Here is a 7,834-nt window from a genome sequence, read left to right on the forward strand (position 1 = left end):
GAATCATTAACCACGTCTTCAACAAGATGATCCGCAGTGACGTCCGGCATTTCAAAGTCGTCCTCGTAGGACGGAACGCCACTGGGACCCCTGTCTCACGATGCTGCCGTTTTTAGCAAAAGCACAGGCCAATAGACGATCACGAATAGTAAGAATAATGCGGGGAAAACTATGCGGGACATTTTATCTATTTCCCGCCACATCACTTTCTCCAGCCCGGTATCGGTGTCGGTCCAAGCCACGCTAAGCATACTTGACGCCTTGTGGGACCCCTAAAATAATAGATACATAATAATTAACTTTCGGAAAGAGAAGTAACTTGCCTTAAGGCCACTAATAACTAATTATCTTATTAAAAGTAATATTTGGATCTATATGAGATTGGGTACCTGTGAGGCACCGGAGGTCCTTGGGTAGCATTTGAATTAGTGGAACAGTTGTTTTTTGTGGAAGCAGCGCTACTTTGCAAAGGAAGTGGTGTAACTGCTGTCCCAGGCGGAGTTTTCCGGCTTCGCACACCAGCATTTGGACCTTCCCAAGTTGCTACTGTGTTGCACTGACCTTTCTCCATTGCATTTATTCGCTGCATGAGATGATTCCATATAATTTAATGACAATAATGTAATAAGAACAAAACCTAATTATCTCAAATGCAAACACATACAAAATAATGTAAATGGAGCTATCTCAACACATTATATCTAAAGCAGTAAACAAATATCAAATTGATATTTTTTCTGTTTACTATGGTATCACTTAAAGGGCACAACTAGTGTGAAATTTTCAAAAAATCGAATTTTCAATTTTCCATATTTCGATAAGTTATACATTTAAAAATAACATACTAAAATTTTAAATCTATATCTTAAATAGTTTTTGAGTCATAGCCACTTAAAGAGTATATATATAGTATATAGTATAACGTCATTTAATCTTTAAACGCGTTTTTCTCGAAACAGCATTTTCCGAATTTGCTGCAACGATTACTCAAAAACAAATGATCCGATCACTATCAATTTTTTTTAAATGTTCTATATATAGTTCTCCGTAAAATAAACTATCGATTTTTGATCGGATCAAAAATCAAATTTTGGCAGTCCAAAAACGCCCAAAATTTTGGGTAAAATTCGCCTTTTAAAAAAAAACGCCGTCATTTTGTCAATTTTGATTTTTTTCTTTGCCGTAGTTCATTTTACAGACAATATTATCTAGTTTAACGAGATTTTTTTTTTTTAATTCATCCACGTAGAAGGCTGGACTGCAGCAGTGAAGGGCCTTTTTTTGTCGCGCCGTTGGAGATTGACGATAACTTAAAAAATATTTAATTTTTTTTTTCAAAAATTTTACTATGTATTCTTAAAACATGTATAAATATATTCCTAAAATTTTGAAATGTTCGCTAAAGTCATTTTTTAATATAAACCAAAAATCACATTTTTCTAAGGCGGTTACACTAGTTGTGCCCCTTAATGCCTGATTAATAAATACAGCTTAACTTTCACAGAATTGTTTTAATATATTAGCAAAAAATATTGACTTTTTTTATACGTTTTAGTTATTTTTGAACTGCAATAAAACTAAGGGCTCTTTGCGCATCTGCGATTTATGTTCTTTTCCTCATAGTTTTGTAATGGTTTACCTATCTTTGACATAGTTTTGGCCAACCCTGTAATTGTCCTTTCTCTAATAGTAATAATGTATTTTAAATTATGATAGCAATGCCGAAGAAATTTATATGGCAACAATTATACTTATTTATCCATGATGGTAACATACTTTGATATATATTTTCAAGTGAAAGTGAATACCACTTACAGATAAAAGAAGATTATACCAATATTGCTTGAATTAAAATATACAAGTTGATATACATATATAGGTGGAATTAAATAAAGAATACAAGAACTCAGTTGAATAGATAAATCATGATGATTAATGCATTAAGTCATTTATAAAAGTTAATCGCAAGTTGATGAAGTAAATAAGGTAGTCATAACAGTTCTTGCTAAATAATTTGAATAATTCAAAACTAAATTTTATGACCCATATTTATTTTTATTCGTATTGTTACTCCGGTTATTAGACTCTTCATGCTCTCCAATAGTTCTTCATTGCACTTAATTAGTTTTAAAAACCTTTTCTTGTACTTCTCAGATATACCAGATTTGCTCTGGTTTACTTATTTATTTAAATAAATGAATAAGATTTTAATTCACATTTATAAAAAGTAAATATTAAAAAATTGTGAAGCTGAATGCAGACGAACACTGGAATTAAGGTATACTTATGTTTTAAAAAGATCATAATATCTATCAAAAATCGATTTGGGCAATATAATGATTTATGTTGAAATTATAAGAATACCTTATACAAAATATTAAAACAATTATTCAGAAGATGCCATTATGTTGTACTTCAATCGTAATAAGAGATTTTACTATTACAGGTAAATAAAAGTCTTATTCCTTGTCATACCAAACATGAGCACTTACAAGTTGATATATTAAGTTATTATTACTGTTTGTAACATAAATGATGGCAATAATTCCCGGCTACCGCGAGAGCAATTGGCCCCCGGCGAGAGATGCAATCAGCGACTCACCATATTGGGAAGTACTTTGCTGATCGCGCCGCGGTTTACTTGGTACTGCACTTGGAGAACCTTCACCACAACGAATTCGCCCAAAGCGGCGAACACGAACACCATGCAACCGGCCATCCATAGGTCAAGTGCCTGTAATCGATTGTAATTTAAAAATAATCGATAGATGATGTAATTACAGGCGCAGTAAATCTTTTTTAAGTGCATCTGTTAATTACAAAGTAGTGAATTAACAAAACAATAGTTGATAATGTTAAGAAGATCAGTTTTATACAGATGGTTGGTAAAGAGTCATCATGTGTTTGGTTGCTAATGCAATCAACCAGTTTGACAAATGTATTTCTAAAATGCATACATACACACACACATATATATATATATATATATATATATATATATATATATATATGTTAAAGTAGTTAATTTTGATGTTGAGAAATATGAGTAAGTTCTTCAAGGGCATACATCAAATAAAAGGCAAAGATTTAGAAGTTAATCTTTAATTTTTCCAAACGTTTCGACATAGTATTTTATGTCATCATCAGTGGATATAAATATGGTCTTACATCAGTAGCTAGCGCAAGGAACATAATTTTGCACTATCATATATACATAAACTTGTTTTTTTTATATTATTTTATTGAACAGAGTATAGCAAAATATTTGTGAAATATATAATATATTTTGCACAGAGAACGTAGTTTATGTGACAGAGCCCGAGGCTGATATATATATATGTGTTTGTGTGTGTGAAATACTCACAGTATTTCGAACAACGTGTAGCGGATAACACATAATGCTAATTTAGGTTTCCATATTTTAAATTTTATATTATATTACACTGATGATGAGACAAACCTAGTCTCGAAACGTTTGTGAAAATTATTATTTAATAAATAACAAAAAGTCAAAATTTTTTTATATAGTGCCAAATTGTTTTTTCATATCCCAAATTATATATATATATATATATATATATATAAATGTATTTATAAATATTTGTATTACTAATATTTTTTATTCATGTAATTTCTGATGCGACGAATGATTAAATGGATTCATTCATTGAAATCAATCATTAATTCTGCATATTTTTATGAATATTTTATTAATTTTAATATAAATTTAATTAGTATATTTTACATAGTATTTCCAAATTATTATATATATATATATATATATATATATATATATATTAGGGTGGTCCGTAACAAAGACATTTTCGAATTTCTTTGCTCACAAGAGCGCCAATGCATCCAAATGAATAAAAAATGAATCATTAATACTATTAGCTCTTAATATAAACATTTAGATAGAGCGCACGCCAATTGAAAGTTTCTTATATTTGTTATTAACATACGTCATTAAGTAAATTTTTGCGCCATCTGCATAGTATTCGTGAACTTAAATATTATGACAGATAAGAATATTTATAAACCACTTAACCTCTAATTAAATCCCTGTGGGATGTTCTATAATATTTATTCATCATGGAATCAAGATAACAATTTGAGTTCCAACATCACCAATTAAATAAATATTTTGGTGCAAAATTAATCTTGATTCCATGACGAATAGGATTTAATTAGAGGTTAAGTGGTTTATAAATATTCTTATCATAATATTTGAGTTCACAAAATATTTTATAATAATAATTGTTGTTTCTGTTGGATTGAATGGTTAAATTTATTCGTTCTATAAAATCAATGATCAAATCTGCATATTTTTGAAAGTATTTTAATTAATTTATTATATATTTATTTATTATATATTATGTATTGTTTATTTGATATTATTTATTAGGTTAGATAATTATGTTCATTCAAAAGTATTTTGATTAATTCATGAAATAATTTAATTGTTATTTTAATTTTAAAATATTTGCAAAATTATTTAATTGCGCTAGAAATATGAATAATATTTTATTTTTTTGTCATTTTGTTGAAGGACTGTGATACCATAAATAGAGCTAAATCTATTAAATTATTATCAAAGAAAAATTCAGTTGAATTATGATTAAAGGTTATTGAACCCTGGTATTAAATATGTTTGTCTATATTAACAGAAAGTAAAAAGAGTTATTTATAATAATCCAAAAATGATTATTCAAAACTCATTAAGCATTTCACACACATTCGATAATGTGTACAATTAAATAGTGATTAAGTCCAACTATTATTAATGATGTTAGGTAAATCGACATATTTATTTGGTGTTTGACATATATTAATTATATGATCTATTAGCTTTCTACAAAGAATAGTAAATAGAATAGAATCTACAATCACTCTATGTTATGTATTATGAATATTATAGCAGTATTAAGAGAAATAACCACACAGCCGCAAAGCTTGATAAAATTATTTGGTTTCAAAGTTCAAATATCATTTATTAGTTTATTAGTTAGCTCCGATTAGTTATACATTTATTTAAATGTCATAACTAGCTATTAATAAAATATAGCAGTAATATATTAATTTAATATTAACAATTAACTGTTCATATAACGTATATAATTAAGAATATAAAATCATTACCCCAATTTATTTTTTAAATAAACTGATAATTACTTATATTGTTTACAATCATTCCAACATTCAATGTAAAATTCAAAACATATATATTTCTAATTTTACTCACTTTTACATACGCAACTGGAGGTATATCAGCTCTCAACCCTGTAAACATAGTAACCAATGTCAACATGCAGGTACAAGTAAAGTGACTCGTCCAGGAATAGCGTCCAGACCCAACCAGAAGCTGAACCAACTCAACATTACCACAAGAGATGATGGTGCAAATGTCTGAATTAAATGATGGCCTATTTGTCTTTCAAAACGAAAGTATACAGCTAGACGAGAGAAATTTCCTAGAATGAAAATCAATTTAGGTCTTTGTTTGATGAAGTTGACTTTATAAAAAATTTAATATTTTTTCAAATGATTCATTCCTTCAATTATTATATAATTGCTTAATTAATTATAAGCACGTGTATCAATATCGATCCAAAGATTTTTGATCAAACTTTATCAAAGATAAGTTGAATTTTCAAAATTTTATATTCTAATAATCTTTATTACCCATTGTTAATGAGATATGTATTTTTCTTACCATGTTTTTCACTCATGTAAGCATTAGACTCTTCCAACTGCAATGGTCTACCAATATTATACTGCAAAAGTTTTAGTTCTGGATTTACTGTAACACCAGATCTACTCCAACGCAAACGAACTTTCTGATTTGGATAAGAAACTGAAAAAGGAATCATACGAATTTAATAATAATGAAATAAATAATAAAGGCTAATTACGAAATTAGAGGAAGTCCTTTCTCTATTATGATCTATAAAGACGTATTTTTTTATTTCATGTAACGAGACTTTCACATTTGGAAATGTGCCAATATAATAGTGATAAAGAGTAACAAAAGCATAAGGAAGCAAAATCTAATCTCAATCAAAAGGTAATATTACTTAAAGCTGTAAATATTAATGGTTCGATGGTAAAAAAGCAAAAATAAAATATATTATCACATAATTATTAAATTATTATTTGTAATTTCTTTGTTAATGATAATCAGCATATAGAGAAAATTATTTTGTAAGATTTAAGACATATTTTAATAATTTTTAAATATGTACATATTAAACGGTGAATTCCAATTCTGAATTGGACATGACTTGAGATGAGAAATCCAATTCAAAGATCACCAATTTTTATATGTAAATCAAATATATAAATAATCTTAAAAATATTAGTTTTAAGTAATTGTTTTGAAAAATAAGTTTTAAACAGATCCCTATGGATATTAATTTTATACACGAATATCCACTGTTTCTGCTTTTTCACATTGAAACTGATTTTATTTTGTCTCTGAATTATGAGAAAATGGTATGAAAAAAAGTAAATATAAAAATACTTAATTTTGACTTTAAAATAATCATTTCGCCAAAAAAAATTATTGATATTGAATTAACATTGAATAATATTGATTAAATTTGATAATAAAATATTTTAATTCATTTTAAATATTTAATGAAGTCATTATTGGGGGGCGTCCATTAATCACGTGAGCAAGTTTTTAAGAATTTTTGGACCCCCCTCCCCATTGGTGATACATGGTGATATTCAAAATTACCCCCCTTCCCCTCCAAACATTACGAGTATTTTAGTTATGCGATAAAACTGTAAAAATTTTGATTTTTTTTGAAAATGTTTGAACTTTTTTAAAAAAAATCACTTAAATAAATACACGTGAAATCTTACTATACCCTTCCCTCCCCCACGTAATATTTCGTGATTTTTTGTCAAACCTCCCTCTCTCCCTAAAAACCTCACGTGATTAATGAACGCCGCCTTAATGGAGTGATTGTATTACAGAAAACTATGACATTATAAGCAAATAACATGTAAATTATAATAACGCAGATCTAACTTCAAAATAACTATTTCATAATTTTAAATTTATTGATATTAATGAAATGTGATGTGTTTATTTTATATAATTTATATAGTTCTATAGTATTTATGCAGGTGCTTTATTGTGTAATGGTTGAGCTCACGGACTCGTGTAAACGGGGTCGTGGGTTCCAACCTTACTTTGGACAACCTGACAACGGGCAGTAGCGATGTCCATTATTACTAGATATACGTCAAAAATATATTTCCAATTGAAATAGCTCAACCAAACCGAAAATAGAACAACCTCCCACAGCATTCGTCCCTGAATCGAGCCCACAAACCTGCCTTATGGCAATACTACCCATTTATTGGTATTCATAAGCTAATCAGAATTTTAATAAAAAATGTATTTTTAGTAAATTTTGATAGTAGAGTTTACTATATTAGCTCATATATTACTTTAGCGGTCGCCGGTGCAAGGGTGCAATCAGTGTCCTATCATAAATTACGGTTGACAAATTAATCGCAGCTACAATAGGCAATACTTTAAAGGCATCGCGTGCGTTTTCTGCGGATTAGAAACTAGTATATCTAAATGCATTAAATTTGCATAAAAAGCCAAAGCTATCTAATTGGTAATTAAGGATCTACTTTAGTAGACATTAAATTCAGCATAATAAATTTAGTCGGTGTGACTTACAGCTTTCTATATATATGGGGCAATCTTGAATATCCATGGGTATAGCTGGAACTCCATCTGGCACGCTATTATAGCATGCATGCGAGCTGCATATCGCACGGTTTTTGTTCCGGTAAGAGTCACTGAAGAGAA

At 28.7% G+C, this 7,834-nt stretch overlaps 1 pseudogene; it reads right to left on the bottom strand.

Annotated features, from left to right (window-relative positions):
* Positions 1–202: 202 nt before the first annotated feature.
* LOC113365304 lies at positions 203–7,831 on the bottom strand (annotated as a pseudogene).
* Positions 7,832–7,834: the final 3 nt, after the last annotated feature.

This window comes from Ctenocephalides felis, unplaced genomic scaffold (genome assembly GCF_003426905.1).
Source record: "Ctenocephalides felis isolate EL2017-DRISC unplaced genomic scaffold, ASM342690v1 CF-g0.4_SCAFFOLD_00870, whole genome shotgun sequence".
NCBI classification, from domain to species: Eukaryota; Metazoa; Arthropoda; class Insecta; order Siphonaptera; family Pulicidae; genus Ctenocephalides; species Ctenocephalides felis.